The sequence below is a fragment of the Jatropha curcas genome, chromosome 2 (genome assembly GCF_041381405.1).
Source record: "Jatropha curcas cultivar XTBG-Jc1 chromosome 2, XTBG_Jcur_1.0, whole genome shotgun sequence".
In the NCBI taxonomy this organism is placed as follows: Eukaryota; Viridiplantae; Streptophyta; class Magnoliopsida; order Malpighiales; family Euphorbiaceae; genus Jatropha; species Jatropha curcas.
Window position 1 is genome coordinate 13377176 of NC_143152.1, and position 25721 is coordinate 13402896.

Here is a 25721-nt window from a genome sequence, read left to right on the forward strand (position 1 = left end):
GTGAGCATATAACTAGTCGGATGACTAGATATGTATTTACACATTTGTGTGAATGTGTGTGTTGTGCAATAATAGTTACTCCTTAGAAAGCTCATATATCTTGTTTAATTTTTCAGGAAGTAAGTTTCTCTTTAATTCGGTTAAGCTATGTTCCTTCGTCGCAGAGCTAAAAAGAAAATTTTCCTAGACCAATAAATATTTTGCTATGTATCTAGATGTATAAAAAATCTATATATATCTATTAGTTAGTGACTCCGCAGTTATAGAAATTGTATACAATTAGTCGTGTATTAACATAGACAATATAATTATGTGAGCCCATATTAAAAATGTGGTGTATTGTTAATTGGGCCCAAACTGTGGAATGTTGTAGCTGATAAATTTGGGCCGAGATTTAATAAAATCTTGAGATTTATTTTCCTATAAACATGGGCTGAATGTTTAATATTATATTGAGATAGTAAATTTTTAGTGTTTCAGGCTTACTACGGGCCTCGGGGGCCTTAAGCTTACCTGGGCCCTAGTGCCGGTCCGGCCCACGGAAACGGGTCGTGACAAAGTTGGTATCAGAGCTTAGGTTAGGGTTTTAGGACACAACTGCGGAGTATAGGAAATTTCTTTATGTTGGGATCGACCGTAACCAACATAAGGAAGGAAACTTTGTGATTTCCCTCTCTAAGGATGGTGGACGCACTAGACCCTATGAGGTGGGAAAACCCACACCTATTGTGTAAAAATCAATGAACTATAGAAAAATTAATTGACAATTAGAGTGAAGTAGTGGAAAGTAGGATGAATCCATCACAATACCTATTGGGGCTAGAGTTGGTATCAACCCTTAGACTAGGGAATAGAGTAATACCTGATAGTAGTGGATTGGCCTGATCACCCAGTACACTACTTTTCATGTGAGCTCTATTCCTACAGTGAATAGGATAGTGTAGAGAACAAATAGGTTTTTCATTTGTATGGTGGATTGATGAACTTTGGGTGATTAGGAATCGGTATTTTAGTATTCAGTTCGGCTACTGAATTTCTTTAGAATTTATTTAAAAGATACTCTTTTTATTGTTTTATTTATTTGATAATTGATATTTAAATTTAAAACCCCATTTTAATTTTGAATTCAAATTGTGTTATGATAAATAATTTGAAATTGATTATTTATATAGAAAATTATTTTTGAAAGCTGTCTATTTATATCACGGGGCCAATTAGATTAGATCATAAAATGAAATGATTGCGAGGATAATAAAATTTTAAAGAAGATTTGGAAAAGAAGAATAAGACAAGTGGTGATGATGATATTAAGTAAATAGACACTTAGTAGTTAAGTAAGAACATAAACATTGGAAAGGTTTGAGGAGACAATTTTAGTTTAGAAGCTAGATTGCAACCAGAGTTAGAGTGTAGGACTGCTTAATGTAATAAATGGGAGAAATAACATTAGAAATGAACTGGAATGATTTAAGGGTATAGAAATGATATATATAACAAGTGGTAATATATGTTTAGTTTTAGATAGGTGAGACAGGTAAATTGAATTAAAATTTGATATAAGTGAGTAATAGATAGATGCTAATTTTAAGTTAATAGTTCCACATATGGTACCTAATACTTGGTTAAATGAGACTAATTAAAATGTTAGCACTATGGTTTGAAATTGTAATCTAGGAGAATATGGACAAAAGAGTAAAGAAGTTAATAGTATAAGTAAATTATACTCTAAGGAGATAATGAGATAGATTTGATGTGATATTTGGATGGTAAAGTAGCATTACCTTGGGACTTAAGGAATTTTATTAGTACTGATGAGAATTAGGTAGAAGGTGAATATTTAAGGCAAGCAATAAAGGTTAGGTTAAAATGTTGGTGAGTAGATAAATCATGAATAATGATGATTAGTAGTACAAAAGAAACCAAGTGGACGAAAAAATTAATAAGAGAGTATGTAGGATAAATAATAATGTTAGGATGAGATGCTGATAGTAAATAACTCAGGAATTACAATGGTAAGTAGTATGAAAGGAGAAAGAGTAGATGAAATAATTGTTGAGAGTATTCTAATATCTTTAAGGTATGTTAATTAGTAACTCAAATAGAGTAAAAGGTTACCAAAATAGGGAGACAAGATCATGAACCGAAACAAGGACTGTTAAAAGGCATTGTTATGAAATTTAATTTTAGTCATAAGTATTAAGGTGACATAAGGAATAAGCGCTGGAAAGGGGGTCAAAATTTTTAAATGATTGAGACAGTTAAGGGGTGCAGTGACTCAGGAGTTGTCTAATAGTTACACTAACATAAGGAAAGAATATTATAGAAAAAAAAAATTGAACTTGTATAGATAAGAACTAAGAGAGTGTGAGTTCGAGTTGCCCTGTGATACTATAGACAATGGGAGTTACAAAGGAAATTTTTTCTTGAAATTTTGCCTTAAAATAATAAGTTTTCCAATTTTTGATCGAGAAGAGTTCTAGTAATTATGTGAGTTAATTCTTATTACCATAAATAAATCAAATTTCAATTGTTTTGCTTTTTGTAAAATATATGTTTGTTTTTTTTTTTATGAAGAAATGCCTAATAAAAATTTAAATTTTCAAATGAAATTATATAATCTTGAGAAATATATATTATGTACCTTCTTGATAAACCCTGTTTTATTGTAAGATTTTATTCAAAGAAAGATTTCTAAGGATTTCAGTAGCTGACTGATAATAGAAATTGGAGGTTATAGTAATAAACTTAAGTTTCCTGTGAGTTTTAATCAAGTGACAATAGATGTAATAGATGGTTGAACGAATACATTTTGAGTGCGATGGAACCTTGTTTGCTAGTTTAAGGGGTTTGAGTTATAATGAAACCTTTCATTCATTTATTCTTGGATGTCAATCAAATGATAATTTGTTTGTTAAATATCCTTCCATGCTTTCTTTTCTAGTTGCATTCCTATTTCTTGCTCATCTCTAAAATTCGAGGGCGAATTTTTATAAGGGGGGGAGATTGAAACGACCCGAAAATTTAATTTCGTAGAATTTTCATTTAAAAACTAAATTTTTTATTTCAACCAATGAGATTATACCAGCCAGTATTTTATTATTGCTAAACTAGACCCGTAAACCAATTCGATTTTTCGAAAACCAAGCGAAAAACTCGAAAACCAAACAAATTGAGCCAAATCATAGAATTAGACCAAACCTGTTCGAATCGAACCGGAATGGTCTAGAAGCTTTAGAATTCTCCTTTCTTTTCTTTTCTTTTCTTTTTTTTTTTTTTTTTTCTTCTTCTTTTCTTCTTCTTCGTCCTTCTTCTCCAGCGTCGACCCACCCCTCCCCTTCTCCTCCTCTCATTTTTCCGACCGCCTGAGACCAGCGCCTCCTCGTCGTCGCCTCCTCGCCGCAGCAGTTCCGGCATTCCTTCCTCTCTCCTCTTTCGTTTCTGGCGCACGCAGAAGGCGCAGGAGAGCCGTGACTTCCTTCGATCGGGAAATCGCGTCGAGTCTCCTGCTCCTCGACTTTCCGACGACACCAGCTCATCACAGGCCCTCTCCTCATCTCTAGCATTTCTCCAGCCACCATCCTATTCATTTCCGACCAAGTTAGCATCGACAGAATTGGCTTTTGAACAAAGGAGCCGCTGCCGATTGTTCTAACTAGAAAATTTCGATTTCCGGCGTGTATCGCAGCTGGGTAAGTCAATTTCCAACCTTCAACAATTTAGTTTATGAGTTCCTTGATCAAAGATGAAGGTTTTGAATCATGAATCAAACTATTGCATAAATTTAGACTTTAGCTCCTACTATTAATTGATTCTCTAGTTTAGTTTAATTATTAGCTAAATTAATGGATAAGTTAGCATGAACAAGGGGATTTCAATTTAAGAATAAATATAGCATGATTATGACAGCAACATTGGCACCAATGCTTGAGCTATTGTAGAAATTTATATATCTAGCTACTATTTAGGTGAATGTGATTAGGAATTTCGAATTGTTGCTCTTTAAATTGGTATATAAACTGATTCGTATATTGGGATGGTTAGGGTATTGCATCTATTATAAATCTTTACGAAGGATTTAGGGTTCTTTAGGTTGAAAATAACTAATTAGCTATATGCTCAAGTTCTTAATATCCTATAAAGAAATTATTGAACTGTTTCCATTTTGAATGAGTTATAAATTGAATTTTAATAAGTTATGTGCAAACCAGTGGATATATTTGGGGGTATTAAATAGAACATTTTGAATTCCATGAGCTAGCAACAGTTAATTAGTTGGTTCTTTGAATTATAATGTTTGGGATGGGTATTTGAAGTTGTAAATGAAGTTCTTGTTAGGTAGTGAGTTAGCTAGTGTGTAAAATATGAAAATTTAATCATGAAGTCTAGACTTTTAGATTTGGCAAGCAATTATTTCAATTTATTTATTTCTGGAAATTTGTAGCCTAGTATAGTACATTTATTTATTTCTGCAAGTTGGCATCAACCATTTGAGTTTTTGTGTTGTATTAGAGGGTGTATATATATATATATATATATATATATATATATGTATGTATAAAAAAGTAATGTATAATGGATAGACGATTTAAATGGTTTGTTAGCTATGACGTTGCTATTGAAGGAGGATGGGAATTAAGTTGATTGATTGCCAGACGGATGGGCTGTGTGTATTGATTGATAAATATATAATAATACTGTGTTATCTAAACAGGTAGATATTCCAATTTTTAGGGGAGGTGCTGCCGAAATTTCGATAGAACTTAGACTAGTTTTAATTAACAACATAATTAATAAGCTTATTTAGATTAGTTCTATAATTTGGTACATAATAAATATAGTGCCCTGATGATTTATTATCTTTATTATTCATTTAATTATTTACATCTTTATTTATTTATTTTCATTATTATTGTTATTATTGTTATTTATTTTATTATTGTTGTTTATTGTTAATACTATTTATTTATTTATTTATTTGCATTGATTTTGGATGTTAAATTGTGCATTGCATTACGATGTCTAATTGATTAATATGTCTGCATTTGACTGCAATGTTTGATTAATTGTGTTGTGATATTGCTGTGCTTTGTTTGTATGGAATTGGGATGAATTGGGTCACCATGGGTTTGTGAGACTGTTTCTGTTATACGGATCTTGATTCTGATTTCTGTTATATTCTGATTCTGTTATATGGATCCTGATTCTGTTTCTGTTAGCCGGGTAAATGGGAGATCGGTGCCCCCGTGTGCACCTGATAATTCTATTTATTCTGAAACCACAGGATGGCCGCTTGTTGTTGCGCACCTGAAAATCTAGATTTGATTGCAGCCCGTAGGGTGGCCTCCTGTTGTGAGCGCTTGATGATCTAGATTGGATGGAGACCACCGGGTTGCCTCCTGTTGGTATGGAAAAGAAAAGAGAGAATGGAAAAACAATGAGAGGGCTGGTCAAGTGAGGATTAGACCGGTCGGCCAGTATGGGGGATCGGCTCCCTGGTGCACACGTGAGAGGATGAGCCATGTTGGAGGATGGCTCATCGGGGGTTCGGTGACTCCACTGACTAATTTCCACGTGATGTGATTATTTGAAGGTGATATTATTTGTGAGTGCTGGTGACATGCCATTTGTGTGACTGGCTGCGTGAGCATATAACTAGTCGGATGACTAGATATGTATTTACACATTTGTGTGAATGTGTGTGTTGTGCAATAATAGTTACTCCTTAGAAAGCTCACATATCTTGTTTAATTTTTCAGGAAGTAAGTTTCTCTTTAATTCGGTTAAGCTATGTTCCTTCGTCGCAGAGCTAGAAAGGAAATTTTCCTAGACCAATAAATATTTTGCTATGTATCTAGATGTATAAAAAATCTATGTATATCTATTAGTTAGTGACTCCGCAGTTGTAGAAATTGTATACAATTAGTCGTGTATTAACATAGACAATATAATTATGTGAGCCCATATTAAAAATGTGGTGTATTGTTAATTGGGCCCAAACTGTGGAATGTTGTAGCTGATAAATTTGGGCCGAGATTTAATAAAATCTTGAGATTTATTTTCCTATAAACATGGGCTGAATGTTTAATATTATATTGAGATAGTAAATTTTTAGTGTTTCAGGCTTACTACGGGCCTCGGGGGCCTTAAGCTTACCTGGGCCCTAGTGCCGGTCCGGCCCACGGAAACGGGTCGTGACAATAACTAAAATATGTGAAATCAATATTAGCTATTATAATAATTAATATATTAATTATTGATTTAGAGCACTATTTATTAATTTTGGTGTTTTTCTTTTTTTATTATTTTTTGCTAAAGTCATAAGTATATGATTAATTTTATATTTTATTTTTCCTGAGGAAAAAAATTCTTTAAACATGATACATGGTTTGTTAATATATATATATATTTCTAGTGAGTTTTATTTTCTATTTTATATCAAATAATAACTATTATAATAATTCCTTAATAAATAATAATAAAGTATTATCTCTGTCCTGAAAAGATAGTCCCTTTTTTTTTTTCGATACAAATTAAAAAATGCAAGTTATTATAGTTTGTGGACAATTTTATCACCATAATTTTTCTATTATACTCATCTTAAATATATAAGTAAATATTATATTAAAATAATAAAACTCATATTGATAATATAAAATCGAAAATATAAAGTGCAATTAATGAGAATGACTAACATATGAATAAAGTTACTTATTAAATAACATATGAATTCAACAAATATTGTTTGTGAAAAGTAATGAATTAATGAGGATTAGTAAAACTTAATAAAGACATAATAGAAATTTTGAAAATTGAATTGAATGTAAAAATGGTAAAAGGACTATATTATGAACCATACTAAAATGAAATGACTATCTTTTTTGAACGGAGGAGTACATTTATTCTTTTTCAAATAAGTTACTTATACGAAATAATTATATTCATATTATATTCTTGTCATATTTAATATTTACCTTATATAGCATAATATAACCAATCAAAATTATTTTTTTTTATTTTTCAACCAACAAAATTAAAATCCTTACAGGTATTATATTCTTAACATATCTAATACCTAGCTTATTTAGTACAATTTAATGTCTTAGTTTATCCAATAGAATTTTAAGATTTAAATAGAAAATTAATATAATTAATTAAAATTAAATTATTTTTAATCAATAAAATTAAAATACTTAAAATATTATATTTTTACCATATTTAATATTTATTTTATGTAGTATCTATTATATTTTATTTCTTGTTTTTTTCAATAGAATTTAAATTTAAATAGAAAATTAATATGACCAATCGAAATTAAATTATTTTATTTTTCAACTAATAAAATTAAAATCTTTAATGATATTTTTGTCGATCCATAAACTTAACAGAGGCAATTTCGATATCCCAAAGTTCTCCTCTCCATTCGTATTTTTATATATACTAATCTTTTTATGACGTGTGTTACACGTTGACTATATTCGTTATTCGTACTCGTTGAATTTTTTATGTCTTTTTTTAAGCTAAATATGCACTTATACCCTGAACTTGGGAGTTTGTTGTGTAACACCCCTTCCCGGTCCACCCGTAAACCCGAATGAACCGGACCGAGGCGCTACAAACTGGTTGACTGTATGGTCTGACATGCTGAAAACATAATGTATATTGAATATAATAGCATGCTGATACTGTATACAAAAATAATGTACTTTATATTTACAAAACATGATACTAGTTTACAAAATGAAATGGGCCCAACTGTGTGCCCTGTACATGCCATAAAAAGGATAAGCAAAAATACACATCCGTATGAGTAGCTACCCTGAAGACTGAGTCTTCTACAGATGAACTGCAGCAGTTGTAAGCTGACTCTCTACTGTCCAATCTCAAAACCTGCGAGTTAAACAGGTAACTCGCTGAGCAAATAAAGCTCAGTGGATATCTCAACAGATAAAGAAACAAAGAAACACATACATGTGTAGAAAGAACCATGTAAACACATATGGCACATATAAGCACACACATCATGATACTTGATTATCCTTTGTACTGTTTATCGTACTGTATAATTTATGAAATGTTATGTCAAGATATCTGTATGGCTCCATAAGGTTATAGTGAAACCGAAGTGATAAGAAAAACTGTATGAAACTGGATGAATACTGTATGCTTGGCTGCTATGGCCTGTATAATCATATCCACTCAACGGCCTGTAGCCGGAGTACCAAACTGTATAGGGCGCAGATCTGCTATCCTATGTCGCGACATAGCCTTATCTACATGGTTTCTACCTAACATCAATGGAGCATAATGTTGGTATGTCAAATAATATAACACAACATCATAAAATAGCTCATAACTTCATAAATCATAATGTATATTTGATTTCACATCATTTGCATGCTTGAATGTTGGTTTGATACATGATTTAATGTTTTATTTTGATGTTAAAATGATTGGAGGCATGTAAGTGAAGCAAGGAATACAATTGCATTGAAAATGAAATCCAAAAGTGCATGAAAGGCCAAGTCGCGAGTGCGCCTTGCAAGGTCGCGAGCGCGTAAAGCACCAAATGAGAGACAGTGAGTTATCGGGTGAAGGTCGCGAGCGCGTACTTGAAAGTCGCGAGCGCGTAGTGTGTAAAATGAAAGACAGTAAGTTCCCAGGCCAAATACGCGAGCGCGCGATGAAGGACGCGAGCGCTTACAGGCCAAGGGCCAAGTACGCGAGCGCGCACTTCACAGTCGCGAGCGCGAGATGTGCCAAATGAGAGTCAGAGAGTTTCAGGTGAAAGTCGCGAGCGCGTAACTCAAATTCGCGAGCGCGAGAAGGCAACGCGAACTCATCATGCAAGTCGCGCGCGCGCTTCCAGCCTGCACTGTCTGTGCTCTTTTGGTCATATCTCTCACTCTACAACTCCGATTTGGATGATTCAAAAACCCATGTAAAGATAACACATAGAGGAACAAATAACTCTTCTATGACACTTCCTAATTCTATCAATAAATAGGGTCAAAATCAAGATGAAGTTACTAGTAAAATTTCCAGCAAACTCTGTTTCAACATAACTCACTCTTTACATTCAATACTTCCCCTGTTTTCCCCTGTTTTCTCACCATTACCAGTCCTCCCACTCAACATAAAGCAAGATTGTCTCAATAGCAACACACCACACAAATCTCATACAAAGAAAATGGAAATAACAAGAGATATCAAACCTTTACTCCAAAAAGCTTGAGTTCCTCTTTAGCTTCTCTTCTCTACACTCTTAGAACTCCCTTCACCTATAAATAAGAATTCTTATGAATCCTAAAATAATAACACCAAATTATTCAATTATGAACTTCAAGAAGGTTTGCTTACTTGGATAGAAGAAAAGTTGAAGTTAAGGCTTAACTACCATGAAAATTGAAAAGAAGGTGGAAGAGGAAAGGAAGAAGATGAAGATAAACATGAAAATGGGAAAGTGAAAATGTGTATTACGGGTAGGCCATCAAAAATCAAAGGATTTTATGGAAAACTTCCTAAATGGTACCTCAATTGTTAACAGGTTACTACTAAAGACCCAAGCTCAATCTTTTAATACAAATCAATCCTCACCCACATGCTTTATCTTTTTCTCTCACTCAAATAAGTCCACTTATAAGCTCATTCTACCCCAACCGGGTTTGGTTCAACTCGACTCGACACGACTTGACTCGACTCTATGCTAAGACTCGACTCGGTAGGATGTCACAGGTTGCACTTACATCCTAATTTGAACTTTGCCACAATCATACCTCCAAAATGAAAGGTTAAGAGAATTAAATTAAGGGTTGATTTGCAATAAAAAAAACATTAGACCTAATGGAAAATTCATTTTCTATTTGTGAACAATGAGAAATATCATCATTAATATCATCGCCTTTCGATGTTGCTGGTTGGTTCAAATTATATATAAAACTAAACTAATTAAATGGATCTTTCAGTTTAAATAATATTGATATATGTGTATTTTGATGATAATGGAGTTCATGGGTTAATGTTAGTTATAACATAAATTCTAAATATGCATAAATTATTCCAAATTCATCAAATCCTAGGATTATCAAATTGTTAAACTTTTTGTTTTTCAAAATTTATTTTCAACTATACTTCTCACGTACAATAAATATATAAATTAATACACAATAACACATCTGTCTATCACCATATATAAACATATATGAACTAAAATGAAAGAAATCAACATACCAATTTTGAAGTTATTGTCCGAACTTGAAGTGCTTTCTACGAATTAATTGTTTTCTGTGAATGCAAAATTTTGCAATCATCAACGATGTACTTGAGTGATAGATGAGAACTATTTTAAATTAGATTTTTTTTTTCCTCTTCAATAGTGTTGTTTCGAGTTTGGGTTTAAGTTCTAGTTAAATTAACCCAAACTCAGTTATCGGTCCCAGGAAAATATATTTTTTATTGCAAATCAACCCTTAATTTAATTGTAAGGTGTAAATACTCTCAACTTTTCATTTTAGGGTGTGGTTGTCACAAAGTTCAAATTAGAGTGTAAGTGTAACAAACTCCAAAGTTCAGGGTATAAGTGTATATTTAGCCCTTTTTTTACTTGTTATTTATGCATATTTTTATTTTTTAATATTAAATATTAATTATAAATTTTATCTTATATTATTTAAATTTTTATTACATTAAAATAAAATTTTTATATAAGATTAATGTGAATATAATGATTAATTAATAAAAAAGCAGTGTGTATATACACACACATTTCAGCTTAATTTATATTGATATTTGTCCAAAATTTGTTATAACTAATAAATATGTTTACAATATATATAGATACATAGATATAATAATAAAATATTGCATATATTTTTAAAATTAAAATTTTCAATTGTTCGTAATCATATGCGCACATATATTTATTTTATTTAAAAATAAATTTTAAAAATTTTGAAAGGCTTAAATATGTATATTCTATTTAAAATTTTATTATAAAAATTTTTATTTTTCTTTTTTTATCTCTCTCCTAAAAAAAAGATTTTAAATGATAATAAAAATATAAGCAAATATTTAAAAAATAAATTATAAAATAAAATATAAAAATTTTTAAATGTCTCGTTATCATATATATTTATTAAAAAAAATATGTTGATACTGCTTTCTTTTAAAAGAAAATATCATGTGTTATATTAAATATCCAACTACATTACATCTTTGAGAAAATAAATTTATTTTGGCATTAAAATTCTTAAATTATTTTTTCATGGTTTTTCCTTATATATTTGAAATATTTATGTTGTTTTATATAATAATTTAGTTTACACAAATGTTAAAAAAAAAATTTAGGAATATACTCGGTATTGAAATAAAATAAATAATTACTTATGTTATAGAAATTAAAGTTTAAACAAGTACTCATAGATATCATTAAACATAAATATGATTGTTGATTGATTTAGTAATTAACTCATTGTGAAATTGAAAAATAATCGAATGTAAAATTTAAATCAATTAATGAAAAATTATTAAAAAAAAGTCAATTGATTAATAATTTAATATCATAATAAATCAATTATTAAAAATTTATGTTATTTAATAAACTCAACTCACTATCAATTATCCAAAGGATATTTTATGATTTTTAAAATTTTACTAAGGTTATTATAAGTAATCTCATTATTCTCCCCTCATTTTTATTTTTATTTATAGTATTAGTCTTTTTATGACGTGAGTTGCATATGATTTTGTTTGTTATTTACTCGTTATTCGTGCTCGTTTAATTTTTATGTCATTGTTCACTTTTACTTATTATTTATATTCATTTTTATTTTTTAAAATATTGATTATAATTTTTATCTTATATTATTTAGATTTTTATTATATTGCCATTTATCTAAAATTCATTATAACTGTATATATATAATTCTACCATATCACATAATCAATACGTTTCAATATATACTAGTTGCACATTGATTTTATTTGTTATATACTCATTTAATTTTTTTATTTATATAATATTGAAATATAAATTCTTATTTAGATTAAAATGAATATAATGAATATTTTTAACATGTCTTATAATATAACATCCAATTGAAAAGAAAATAATATCTTTGCTTCTCTGTTATATTTTGTTATTAATTAATTATATAAAATAACTAAAATTTTAAATTTATCATATTGCAAAATATTTTATAATTTGGCGATGCTATGATATTAATTTAATAAATCAAGATTTGCTCTATGCGATGCTATATGTAATGGAAAATCCTTTCTCAAGTTTATAGATAGATATAAATGAGATTAAATTTAAAAATTTCAAAGTCCTATATATTTATTTTAAAAAAATATTTGAAAAGAATAAAAATCTCAAACTCTAATTATCTTATATCTATTTTAAATTTTATTTTAAAAAAATACATCCAATTAAATAATAAAAAATTAAATGAAGTTTGATAAATTAAAAAAAATTAGAATAAAATATTGAATAAGAAGAGAGCTCTTGAATTTTTAAACTTTTGTAGCCTATTTTTTAAAAAAGATTTCAGTAGACTAAAAAAAAGAAGAACTTTCTAATTTGATATGTTAATCAAATACTATAATTCCAAAATTCTATTGTTTTTGTTAAATTACAATTATAAAAAATTTTAAAATACAATAATGTGTAAATAATCCAAATAAGTTTAAATCAAAGAGAAAGAATATATTTAAAAAATTTTATTTTAATTTCATTGTATATAATTAATGGACTATAATAGTAAATTATTTAACCATATTTTAAAGAATTCAGAACATAATAAATTAAAAAAAAATTTAAGTTTCATTTTTAATATTTAAATTAAGATTTTCAATTTATCTCTTAGAAAACAATATAACGTTAGAATCAATATTTAACAATATCAAAATATATTAATTATAAAAATTATTGGACAATACTACAAAATCAAATGGAGAATATAAATATACATACTTTATCGAATCAAAATGCCTAAAATATAAGTAAAAGGACATTCAAATGATAAATGGAATATATCTTATTTTCTCAACTTGAAAGGTATAAAAAGATATAACTAGGATCTTTAAAAGGATAAATGAATATATTTTCTTCAATTAGAATGCATTAAAAATCTAGCTAAAAGGATATATTAGAAATTTTAGATTAACCTAAGGCTAGTATAGAAAATTTCATTATTTCCCCTATTCTTAAAAACATATTTGAAAAAAAAAAAATCTGAAAGGTCTAATCATCTTTATATCTATTTTAAAAATACATCCAATTAAATCATAGAAAATTAAATGAAATTCGATAAATTTCAAAAAAGTAAAATAAACTAATGAATAAGAAGAAAGCTATTGAATTTTCTCTTTATTTCATCTTTAATATATAAAAACTAAATATAAGAATGATAGCAAATATGCCTAAATAGCTATTTTTTCATTAATTCAAATTTTTATAGTCTATTTTTTTCAAAAAAATTTCATGATACTAAAAAGATAATATAAATATGCATTGAATATAAATATAATAATACTGTAAGATCAAATAGAGAATATAAATATGCATATTTTATCGAATTAAAATGTATAAAATTATAAGTAAAGGGTATTTAAAAGGATAAATAGAATCTATTTTCTCAACCTAAAAGACATAAAAAGATATAATTAAAAGGATCTTCAAAAGGATAAATAAACATATTTTCTCTAATTAAAATGCATTGAAATCTAACTAAAAGGATATATTAGAAATCTTAAATTAAACTAAAGCTAGTATAGTAAATCCCATTATCCCCTTCCCCTCCTCCCTCTCCTTTCACATTTATATATAGTATAAATAGATTAGTTAAATTTAAAGTATTTTTATCTTTATCAGCAAAAAAAAATTCTTTAAAGTAGTTTGCGGTTGATACAGTGATTTAAAAATAAAAAATAAAAAATTATATGATCAAAATATAATGAAAATAAAAAACAAACCAACTTTTATTTAGTATTATTGTTTGACTTTGGATATATATATATATAAAAAATGAAGCAGCACTAAGTAAAAAATAATTCATGTAAGCAAACAATGAAAGCCAAGAATAAATGATGGAAAGAAAATTTTAAAATTGATAATATAAAAGCCAAGTTTTACTTTATTTATAAAATCATAATAAGAAAAAGGTGATTTGCTCTAATTTTAATTATTATTTTCTTAATAACTTTTATTTATAAAATAAGAAAAAGGTGAATAGAAGAATTACAATTTTTTTTTTAAAAAAAATCGATTTGTAAAATTAGTAAAATGAAAAATTAGAATTGCAAAAACTTTAATTTTATTTTTTTTAACTTGTTATTTTCTTTTGTAATTAATTAATGCAGTTAATTGAAGAAAAAAAAAGATAATCGTATATGCACATAAAGCATGCAAAAGCTCTTCTCCTCCTGGAATTATAGTATGCAAATTAATATTTCTAATTTCATCACCAAAAAGCCTCAAGGAAGTAACAATAATAAAATCAAAATATTTAAAAAATAAAATATAAAAATTTTCAAATGTCTCCTTATCATATATATTTATTCAAAATGAATTTAAAAAAGATAAAATTTAAAATTTTGAAATACTTAATTAAATATATGTATTTATTTTAAAAATAATTTTTATAAATATATTCAATCAAATAATAAAATGTAATTTTCTAATTGACTATGACTATGGTTATTTTAAGATATCCTTCATCAAGGGTGCTATTGAAAATCTCATTATTCCCACATTTATATATAGTATAGATTATAGATTAAGAGATCATTAATTATATTTTTTTTCTAATGTTAACATTTTTTCTTGACATCTCAATTACATAAACATTAATTATATAAAAATTACTAAAAAATAATTTAGTTAATTATAATTTTTTTTTAAAATCTTTATGCAGTATATTAGTTGAGCCATAGGGAGAATTTATTCTTTCATTACAAGTATTTCATTAAGAAATAATATTCAATTTGCTTCTCAAATTGTGATTAATATATAATTTATGCGACATCAATTTTTTATATAACTAGTCTTTATTATAACGTGCATTACACATTGACTATGCTCGTTATATACTCATTTTTTGTTCTTTTTAATTTTTTAAAGCATAAGTTTTTGTTTAGATTAAAAATAAATACAAGTGGTTAATTTGTATTACATTTTGCCATACAAGATACTTGTAACCTAATTCTTATGTACCTAATTATATAATAATGGAGTTATTTCAAATTGAATCGATAATGATAATCATTTTGGCTATAATAACAATATTAATTACTCAGTGTATTAGATATGCACATATACACAAATTCTTGAAACCGAAAAAAGTTACTCAAAATAGAAATATATAATTTTAGTTTTTTTCCACTTTCCTAATCTCTATTTTCTTTCAAGTCAAACAAATTTAGGATATAAAAGAAAAAATATCAACAAAATTAAAATGCTTAATCTTCAAGTGGCAATCTATTAATTACAAGGAAGATATAAATTTCTTACTAAATTAAAATGATAATGGTTACAAATTATTCAGTAACAAAAAGAAAATAATAATAAATAATTATTATTAAGAATAAAACTCTTTTCACAACTCCCCTGACAAAAAAAGTTCTAATATATATATATATATATATATATATATATATATATATAAAATATTATATATATTTTTAAAATTAAAATTTTAAACTGTTGGCCATTAAATTTTGAAAAGTAAAAATTTTAAAATTTTGAAAGGTTTAATTGTGTGTATTCTATTTGAATTTTTTTTAAAAAAAAAAATATATCCAATTAAATTTTGAAAAGTAAAAATTTTAAAATTTTGAAAGGTTTAATTGTGTGTATTCTATTTGAAATTTTTTTTTAAAAAATATATCCAATCAAATCATACGCACAAACATACTGAAAAAATATTAATAAAAGTAATATATTTTTTTATCTCACTCCTAAATAAAATATTATGTATATTCTATTTAAAAATTTACTTTTTAAAAAAATATATCCAATCAAATCATACAAATATATAAAAAAGAATATTAATAAAAAGAAATATATTTTCTCTTTTTCATTTCTCTCTAAAATAAAATATTTTAAATTATAATTAAAATAGAATCAAATATTTAAAAAATGAAATATAAAAATTTTTAAATGTCTCTTTTTCATATATATTTATTAAAAATAAATTTAAAAAAGATGATACTTAAAATTTTAAAATGGTTGATTATCTAAATGTATTTATTTAAAAACTAAATGTTATAAATATATCTAATCAATTAATACAATGTAATTGAAAAGTTTTAAAAATTTTAATTATGTGTATTTTATTTAAAATTTTTTTAAAAAAATACCCAATCAAATCATACAAACAGAAAAAAATATTAATAAAAATAATATATTTTTTAAAAAATATATTCAATCAAATCATACGAATATAAAAAAAAAAAATTAATAAAAAGCATATATTTTTTCTTTTTTATTTCTATCCTAAATAAAATATTTTAAATTATAATTAAAATAGAATCAAATATTTAAAAAAAATAAAATATAAGAATTTTCAAATGTATCCTTATTATATATTTATTAAAAATATATTAAAAAAAGATAAAACTTAAAATTTTGAAATGGATAATTATATATATGTATTTATTTGAAAAATAATTTTTATAAATATATCCAATAAACAAATAAAATGTAATTTTTTAATTGGCTATAATTAAAGTTATTTTAGCATATCTTTAAGGATACCATCGAAATCTCATTATTTCCCTCTATTCCCACATTTATATATAGTATAGATTATCACTCTAAATTTATGCTAAATGATCAAAATATTGATTTTTATCAAAAATAAAATAAAATAATAATTTTGATTATCCATTCATAGAAACTAACTTATTGATTGATAACATTGAGTCCTGCGATGATTTCAGCGTACATTTATTAAAAAACATGAAAATAATTGAGTCTTCTTATTTGATGGTATCGCACTCATTTTAGTCGATGGAAAATACTCGCCTACATTCTTCGGTCAAACAAATCAAGAAAATATTCCTGTGTGTCTTATCTGTTTAGACACTAATACCTTTGAGATACTCATGCACACGCGTCGAACACTTTAAAAACTATTTCCTATTATTTATTTTATTTTATTAATTTCAGACCCTTTAAAAATATCTATAAGGACATTCTATGGCCACTTCGAAAATATTGTAGAGACACGTTTGAAAATTAAAATGTGGAATATTATCGAGGATTAGTTTGATTTTTTTCTAAAAAATGTTGAAACTCTTTAAATAAGATAGAAATGCTATAATTTTCGATGGTGATATTAATTTTAAAAATTTAAATAATTATATTTAAATAAGAAATTATGTATTTTTTTATTTTATATTTATGATTTATTATAAATGATTGTTTATTTATCTGAATTATTAATAAATTATATTTATTTAAGTGTGGTGTATTCTAAGTTTGTCAATATCCTATTTTTTAAAAATTGTTATATTCGTATCTTGTCTCTGCAAATTAGGTGATAGGTTAGAGTAGAAACTTTTAGCTGCCTATTTAGTGATAAAAATTAAAATATTGAAGTTGATTCCTTGTTTTTGTTCAATTTTTGTAAATCATGCATGGCATTAGTTGATCCATTTACTGTCATTTTTTAGCTAAAATGAGATAAAATGTCAAAAGGTTAACCAATTAACCGCAGTACAGTATGTTAGCTATATGAAAAGGTTTGTTGCTCATTTAAAAATATTAGTTATGGTTATAAGAATCGTGACACCACCAATCAACTAAAGACAATAAAATGCTACAGCAATTATTTACTTCTGCAATCAACAAACAAATAGGAATTGAATTCATATAATTTTTAAAATTTATGTCCATAAAGTTTTTGTAAATTCACACACACACACACAGTATATATTTCCATTTCTTTCTTTCTTCTAAATTATTGTAATTAATAATAAATAAAAAACTTAAAGGAATTATTTTTTCTCCTCAGCAAATTTTCTCTAACCCTAACATTCTTATTTCTTTTTCTTTTGTTAAAGGGAGAATCCATGGTAGTGAAAATTATTTTGAACATTGTCTTATTTTTCTCACTACGTTAAAACTAATAATTAGCACTAATTGGTAGCCTCAAATATTTTTACGATTGCTTGGAGAAAATAAGTAATTGGTTGCAAAAAATTGAAGATTCCCTTGAAGAGATCTCAAACATCTATCTGTTTGAAGTTTTGGCTTAGATATCAAGTCCGCGAAGGATTAGAATTAGCTATCAAGTTCATGATTATTCAAAAATTAGACAAGAAGCTTCTAAGATTAGTCATCCTATTATATTTGTTCAACATGACATTTTGAATTTTGGAAGAAACGAGACATCTATAATGGTTGTTGAGAGAGAGGAATTATTTCTAAACTCGTAATCACTTGTGTCTCGTAATCATCTCTTAATATTTCTTTGCACACGGTTCTCGTGGGAGTTAAATTGCTTACAATATCCTCTGTAGGGTTGCTCCATTACCGCCGAATTGAACGTAGTCGGAGCCTCGGTGGTTGCAGGAAAAAAAAAAATTCAAACGGAATCGGGGTACTAACCTATCTATGTTTCAAATACAAAAGATAATAAAATATATAATTAAAGATATCACTTACACTAATTCTACAAGGCCGGGCCATTTTATTAGAAAGCCCAGAACATTAAATCCTTCATTCCCTTTAACCACCAACTGGGCTTGGACAAGTGTCAATAGACGGTATGAACTGAAAAACCAAATTGCACTGTTTAATTCAAAATTTTAATTCCATCCGATTTATAAATTGTGATTTTTCGGTTATTTTTATTCGATTTACTTTTGAAAAAAAAATTTAAAAACTAAATCAAATTGAATGAACTCGAACTAAAAATATTTTTAATTTCAAATAATTATTTTAGTTGTTTTCATTCAATTATTACAGTTATTTTGAATTGCTAATTTAAATCACAAAAGCAGAAAAATCAAACCAAAGTTTGGTTTGTTTTGGTTCCATAAAATATTCAATCCACTTGACTTTTTTCCATTTAAATATTAATTCAATTTATACTATTTCTAAATCAATGAACTTTATTGTGCTATTTTAATGAAGATAGTTTTATTCTACATCCGGTCTTCAGGAAAAAGGTAGTATATTTCAACATTATACGTATAAAAAAAATTCTACCAGTATGACATGGTCTAATTCAAAGTTCAGTTAATTAATTAAAAATATTGTCTTGATAAAATTCCATAAAAAAAATTACAAAAGTTTTACCATCCAATTTTTTTTTTTTTTTTTTTTTTTTTTTTTTTTTTTTTTTTTGAAAACAAAAGGATATATGAAAATTTAATTTTATTTTTTACCGTCCCTACTAAAGGCCAACAGGAAAAATTCACGGATCTGGTTTTCCCTTTTTTATCACAGAACCCAACATTCAAAATTTCCATGTGAAATTAGACAAATATGATCTTCAGCGACAAAACGATTGAGAAAAGACAAACATATGTCTCAATGGAGAATCCAAATCGAATCCAAAGTTTTTGTATAGGTTAGGCAATGGTCCACACTGCGCAGTGCCAAAAATAGTACATCTGTCATATAATACCAAGGTAGATTGGGACGTTGGATTTTTTTCAAAAGATTGGAAAGAGTCCAACTCGGGACGAGCTTGATTTGTTTTATTTAATAAAATTGATTTTCTTTTTAGTAAATCGGTCCGCGAAGCCGGTTACGGGTAGGTCTAAGTCCTTCTCTAAAAAAGTTTTTTTACTTTGGCAAGAATTTTATTTTGGAGTCGCCACCTCTCGAATTAGCTGATTTTTTGGAATTGACTAATCTGGTTTTAAACCAGAGATAGGGTCCGGGAGTTAGGTACGAAATGAAAGGTGTTAGGCGCTTATTTCGCCCGGCTAAGCCGGCCTCCTAGTTGTCCATTAATTCACAATAATTTAATAATACGATTAACTATAAACTGAGATGTAAAACCTTTTATGCATTTTTAGAAAACATGTCAGTCATACATTCAATCTCATAATACATCATAAAATAAATCAACCAAAGAAGGGGAGGTGAGAAGAATAGAATTACAATCCACCCTAATCATTATAATCTACCCTCAAACCCTCCAAATTTCCCAAATCCAAATAATAATTACATTAAAGCAATAATAGGACTCCTTATGGACCCTTTACATTTGGCAATAAGAAGCTTAAATCAAAAATAAATCCAAACCACAAGCAATAAGCATAAAGAATAACAAGTATCCACAAAAGTATATATTAATCACAAGATCACAACACAATCAATCATCCAACAATCATGAATATAATGAATGTAAATGATACAAGATTAACAAATAAAGAGTTAGTATAATAACAATGAACATTAACTAAATGACAAGAATTTATAGGGCTAAAATAATAAAAGACAGGAATAATAAAATGCTATTAAAGTAAAAGACAATAATTAAATGGCATAAATTTAAATGTCTTAACATGATTTAAGCTCATGATCTTAATGTTCATCCTCAAATCCACCAATCACTGCTCTCAATCATGTTTTAATTGTTTATTTGATCTATATATGACCTAATACGCATCACGAACATTTTAAGGTGGGAGCTTGGCCACCGAACCACCAAATCAGGACGTTTATTGGATAAGAACAAGGGTTTCTAGGCACTTGTGGTGTGAGCCACAGGGAAGTGGTGCACGCCACTACTATTGGCCCCGCTCCACAGAAGTGAAAAAATCTCCGTTTGGTTGATCCTAGATTTTCCTCACAACCAGACCCAGAAATGATGTTTTAAACACCAAAAAAGCAAAGAAAAAGATGAAGAAAGCATTTAAAGGTTCTTAGAAATTGCCTTTTGTGATTTCTTTGATGATTTGCTCAAAAATGGATGAAGGAAAACCCAACTCTTGATCCTTGATCCAAAAATCCGAGATTCAAGATTAGAGTTTGTGTTTTAAGGATTCTAGATTATCTACAACGGGTTTTTTGTTGATTAGTCAATGAATTCTCAACACAAATCCAAGCTTAACAAAAGTTGGCTTTAGATTTCTTTTGTTGAATTTTTAAAATGCAAGAACTCCCCTTCTTTCCAAAAAGATTCCTCCCTTTACACACCTCTCAATGCCTATTTATAGGCAAATGAGGGTGGGTGGCCTCATTTCAGGACTGACATGGCAAAAAATGCCACTGTCGGGCCCTGAAATAGGTCCAAGCCCACTTTTACAAAATTAGATCAGGTGGCATGCAAAACGAGACGGTGCACCGAGAAGTACGCCGGCAAGCCTGACACGCTTCCCAAGTAAATTTTTATCGCGAAATGCCTAGTAATCTGAAAAGGTAAAAGTGGTTAAACACATCGGTAATCTTAGTGACAGACTATCGGTCCAAAAACCAGGGCGATTGGGAATCGCGATCCAGTTTTAAGTGAGAAAAAAGGTGTATCATCACCAAACCTTTTAGGGGTAAAATTTAAGCATCTACAGTTTGCCTCCATTTTGATAATATTTTGCTTTTCAAGCAAACTGTCATCAAAGTATAAAGTAGACATATAAGTAGGAAAATACTTACCTAATTTGCATGACACGCACGACTTTAGTGGATGAATTGCCCCATCTTGGTGGCTTTGGGAGGTTGTCCTTCGGACGGTAAAAGGCAAAATGTGATGCGCCATACGGGCAGCTTTAACTGGGGATACTTTGATCGATCGTTACCGTTATGGCATTCAACGAGTTCTGTGGCTATCTTGTGCCTGTCGGTGGCTTTAATTGGTGATACTTCGATCAACCAGTACCACTACGACATTTGACTATGGGCGAATTGCGTCAGGGTGGCTTTTGATGACTTCTGCGGCTATCTTGCACCTGTCAGCGGCTTTAACTGGAGATACTTCAATCAACCAGTACCATTACGGCATTTGACGGTGGGCGAATTGCGTCAGGGTGGCTTTTATGATTTTTGTGGTTATCTTACACCTGTCGGTGGCTTTAACTTGAGATGCTTCGATCAACCAGTGCCATTACGGCATTTGACGGTGGGCGAATTGCATCAGGGTGGCTTTTGACAACTTCTACAGCTATCCTACACTTGTCAATGGCTTTAACTAGAGATGCTTCGATCAACCAGTACCATTACGACATTTGATGGTGGGTGAATTACGTCAGGATGACTTTTGATGACTTCTATAGTTATCCTATGCCTGTCGACAACTTTGAGTTGATAATGCTCCACTTCAGGAGGTTGTACTTTAGGACGGGAAAAGGCGGAATGAGATGTGCCACACAGGATGGCTTCAGGAGTGCGCCATTAAGACGACTTCAATGGATGAATGAGTAAGACACTTCGATCGACCAGATTTCTGAAATGCTCCACTTTGGGAGGCGCACCACTTCGGACGGCTTTGAGAAAGCTCCACTTTGGGAGGTGCGCCACTTCAGATAGCTTAAGGAAAGCTCCACTTCGGGAGGTGCGCCAATTCGGACGGCTTAGGGAAAGCTCCACTTCGGGAGGTGCGCCACTTCAGACGGCTTTGAGAAAGCTCCACTTTAGGAGGTGCGCTATTTCAAACGGCTTTGGGGAAATCTCCACTTCGGTAGGTGCGCCACTTCAGATGGCTCACCAGTTTGGATGGCTTAAGGAAAGCTCCTTCGGGAGGTGTGCCACTTCAGACGACTTAAGGAAAGCTCCACTTTGGGAGGTGCGCCACTTCGGACGACTTTGGGGATGCTCCACTAAGGAGAAATACCTACATAACGATTCTTGCAATATAAGAGAAAAGGCACTTCGACCGGTTAAGGTTAGAAATTTCTATGATTAGGCCTAGAAAAGCGTGCACGCGTGACACATGATTTTGCATAGAAGTGGGTGATTGCGTATAAAAATGCATGATTTCACGTGGGCTCAAGTGAATTCGTGCATGTGTGTGTTTGAATTTGTGTGACTTTGCATTTGTATTAAAAATATGTGATCATACGCGTGATTGTGCGAGTCTTATTGAAAATTATGCCATAAAATTAGACAACACCTATGGCCAGCGGCGTGTTGCCCCCACTTAGGCGGCTAGCCGTTGACGGGTTGCCAGCTAAGCATGAGATTTGGACGCAGCAGGTGGGTCTTTGGGACAAATCGGGCCTAAAGGCTTAAGTTGGGCCCATAAGCCCATTATTCTTTATAAAAGGTGAAAGTGATACTCATTTGTCACTTTCAACCTTACTTGCAAGCTTCTTCTCCCTCAAATTCTCTCCTCTTTTCTTTGCAACCAAAATCATGGCTGCTAAAAACATCGTAGATTGACTTCCTGGTGACGCCGTGATTGATACTGTGACTTGCCTTGTGAGCCACGGGATGAAACTACAGGAATTCATCCCAGATGCAGGAACAAATATTAGTTTGTGCATGACTTGCCCAACCACCTTTGTTGGGGCGCGATGGAGGTATTATGGAGGTATTTCGAAAACTTTTCTTAGTTGTTCCTGCATCATTAGTATTAAAAATATGCAAATAGGCATTTAGAAATATAAAACTATGTTAGATTTCACCTGATCTGATTTGGGCATTTTGGGTCTATGACGGGCTGCTGTGGCATGCGCCTTTGGTGTGGCGTGCGCCATAGGGTTTGTGGCATGCACCATTCTTTTTGCTGTTTGGTTAATCTGCATGCTTGTGGCGCCCTCCACGGGTATTATGGTGTGCGCCACTTGAGATGTGGCTTGCACCACAGTGCCTGCTATACACTTTATTTTTGTGATTTTTATCATCTTTGCTTGTTCACCTACATCAAATCACGAAAACATGTGCCCTTCGCACTCTATTAGCATACTTACGGTGATTTTATTTTTGTAGTCAAGTGTGAGGCATGGGAAATTCGGCTGTAATACTTTTACAGCTGGTGAGTGGTTCGACCTCCTACTCGAGCGAGTTCAGGAGTGTGTCCGGGAGGTAGGCTTTAGACGTTTTGTGGACACTCTGCCTCAAGTGTAGGGGCAGACTTTGCCCTCCAGCATATTGGTGCTGATGGAGCGATGGATGGATTCCACACATACATTCCACCTGCCATTCGAGGAGATGACTATCACACCGATAGACTTTGCTGCTATCATTGAGTTGTCGTTTGGAGGACGATCAGTGGTCTTTGATGACAGGATGAGGACGCTGGACCATCCAGGCCTGCGAGTGAGTCTTCGAGCTGCTATTGGCATAGAGCCCACTATCTCTGACCAGAGGGTCAGGTAAGAGTATATATACCATTATCAGGAGATGTCTGGGAGCAGGTAGCAGAGATGGATGTGGACGTAGTAGCCCAAACCTACTTATTTTATTTGCTGTTTACCACGTTGTTCATGAACCATAGTAACGATGCAAATTTGGCATTGCTACCAACATTACAGGATCTAGAGCAATTGCGACCTTATAATGCAATCACATTCTCTGGTCCAATTGCTGTTTTTTTTTCTGTATTCTTGATTTATCCAGTAGGTCAGTCTGGTTGGTTTTTTGGCACCAGGCAGTTTAACTGGGGAGCTGTTGCTCTATCTTATTTGTATTATGGCATGGACCTAAGCATCTGAGGAGCTCACTTGAAGATAGGCTATAAGCGGGTGATTGAGGTACGAAACCTAATCAGTCGGTTATTATCTGTTTTTTCACTCTTATTCTTGCTTTTCTGCTCATTCACTGATTCTGCCTAGTCTTGATACAGATATGGGCTTGTGAGCATAAGGTCCTTCTTATGCTTGGCTTAGATATGTGTAATGCAATTACTAATATTTATGAATGTGTGTAGAGAGTTGACATGGTGCCTTTGCTAGTCGGGGCCGAGGGATGTGGCGTGGAGGGCGTATGGGTCGCGGAACTGGACGCCAGGCCAGTGATTGTCGAAGAGACCTAAGAGTTTAGCAGCAAGGACTCGGAAGAGACAGCCTCAAACATGTCTTGAGCCGGCTGCCCCATCTTATTTCTGCTTATTTTTTCCTTTTCTTCTCGTTTATCACTCGGGCTCGGCTTGGGGAATTTTCTTATAAAGAATGATTATTTTCATATGAGAAGGCTAGAGGACAATCTCTTTATAAGTTTTTGAATGATATTGGTTAATTTGTGCTTCATAGTTAACATTCATGCTACTGATTAAATTCGAAAACAAAAAACAAAAGAATAGGATTTTTCCAATTAACTGCTAGCTAGTGGCGTGCGCCACTATGCTATGGCTTGTGCCACACATAATGGCGTGTGCCACTAACACTGCAGTGGCAACCATCTATCAATCTATCCTTTCTTTTCTTGCTATAAAAACAATACATCTTATGCGCTACAAAAGCTCCTCTCTCTTATTCTAGACGACACTTTCAATCAAAATTCCTCCAAACTTATCATTTCTTCCCCATTTTTCAAGGATTGGACCTTAGCACCTGCATTTCAAGTATTATTCCACAGTTTTAGCCGTGAGGATTGAAACTTACTGTCACCATTCGAACTCAATGGTCTAAGTTATTACTGGAACATTTGGGTTCAACCCGGGTTGCTGCAATGGTTGATCAACCACTTTGATCCTTCGGACAACTTATTTCGGCATAACGACTTTGAGATTTGTACATTATTTGAAGAACTCAGCATTATTTCTAGGAGAATACCCGTGGTTGAAGAAATTCCCACAGTGCCCCTGCTGGATATAGACTCTGCTTCACTA